This window comes from Apteryx rowi, unplaced genomic scaffold (assembly GCF_003343035.1).
Source record: "Apteryx rowi isolate R43461 unplaced genomic scaffold, aptRow1 scaffold_2662, whole genome shotgun sequence".
NCBI lineage: Eukaryota > Metazoa > Chordata > Aves > Apterygiformes > Apterygidae > Apteryx > Apteryx rowi.
Window position 1 is genome coordinate 2,853 of NW_020449044.1, and position 1,248 is coordinate 4,100.

The window sequence follows — 1,248 nt, forward strand, 5'->3', positions numbered from 1 at the left end:
ACACCAGGTGTGCCCGCGGACACAGATCCTGGTGCTTGCACGCCAGGCGTGCATGGGGACTGGATCCTGGTGCTTGCACGCCAGGTGTGCACAAGGATGTGGATCCTGGTGCTTGCACACCAGGCATGCATGGGGACCGGATCCTGGTGCTTGCACGCCAGGCGTGCATGGGGGCCGGCGTCCCCCTCGCTCACGCGTGTCCCTGCAGACGTGGACGAGTGCCGGCAGCCCGTGTGCGGGGCCGTGGCCCGGTGCCACAACACGGTGGGCTCGTACGCGTGCGTGTGCCCCCCGGGGCAGGGCGTGTGGCTCKCCGGCCGTGCCGCCTGCGCGAGTAAGTGGCGCCTCGCACGGGGCTGCTGTGCTCACGCGTGTGTTTGCACGTGGCAGCGCTCGGGTGTGTGCACGTGTGTCGGTGGCTTGCACAGAGCTGGTGCACTCACGTGTGCATTTGCACGTGGGAGTGCTCGTGTGTGTGCACGTGTGTCAGTGGCTTGCACAGAGCTGGTGCACTCACGTGTGCATTTGCACGTGGGAGTGCTCGTGTGTGTGCACGTGTGTCGGTGGCTTGCACGGGGCTGGTGTGCTCACGTGTGTGTTTGCACTTGCGAGTGCTTGTGCGTGTGCGCACGTGCGTCGGTGGCTTGCACCGAGCTGGCGCGCTCCTGTGTGCGTTTGCACGTGGGAGCGCTCACACGCGTGCACGTGCGTCGGTGCCTTGCACGGACCCGTCGGGCTCCCGCGGAGTTTTGCACACGTGCCGCTTTGCACACGGCGTCGTTCGCCCCCGCGTGCGCGTGCACGAGCCGCCTGCGCACGGCTGGGGGCGTTTCGCACGCGYGCGTGACTTTGCACCCGGCCGCCTTTGCACGTGCGCGCGCACGAGCATTTTGCACGGGGCGCAGGCGGCGCCTTGCACCCGCGTTGCACACTCGCGGGCGGGCGGGAGCCCTCGTGCGCAGAGGGGGCGTTTGCACGCTCGCCGCTTGCACACACACACACGCACGCACCCYGGCCGCCGTGCGAGGCCCTCGCACACTCGTGTGGCACGGGGACGTGCAAGGGGCTGTCCCCAACGCCGCTCCGTGTGTGTTCCCCCCCCCAGATGAGACGCTGCCCCCGCTGCCACCAGAGCTGTGTCCCGATGGGCAGGTGAGGGGGGGACGTGGCACCCTAGGGGGACCCTGGGGGGGAGGGGACACGTCACCTCGGGGGGGTCCCTATGGTCTGGGGGGGGACATGTCACCT

General features: G+C 69.1%; 1 long non-coding RNA gene across 1 annotated transcript in view; it reads left to right on the forward strand.

Annotated features, from left to right (window-relative positions):
• LOC112967163 overlaps window positions 1-1,150 on the forward strand; it is a 2,845-nt gene extending 1,695 nt beyond the window's left edge. The window contains exons 2-3 of the long non-coding RNA XR_003253876.1: window positions 209-334; window positions 1,106-1,150. This is a non-coding gene — a long non-coding RNA (uncharacterized LOC112967163). The remainder of the gene's footprint in view (window positions 1-208; window positions 335-1,105) is intronic.
• Window positions 1,151-1,248: the final 98 nt, after the last annotated feature.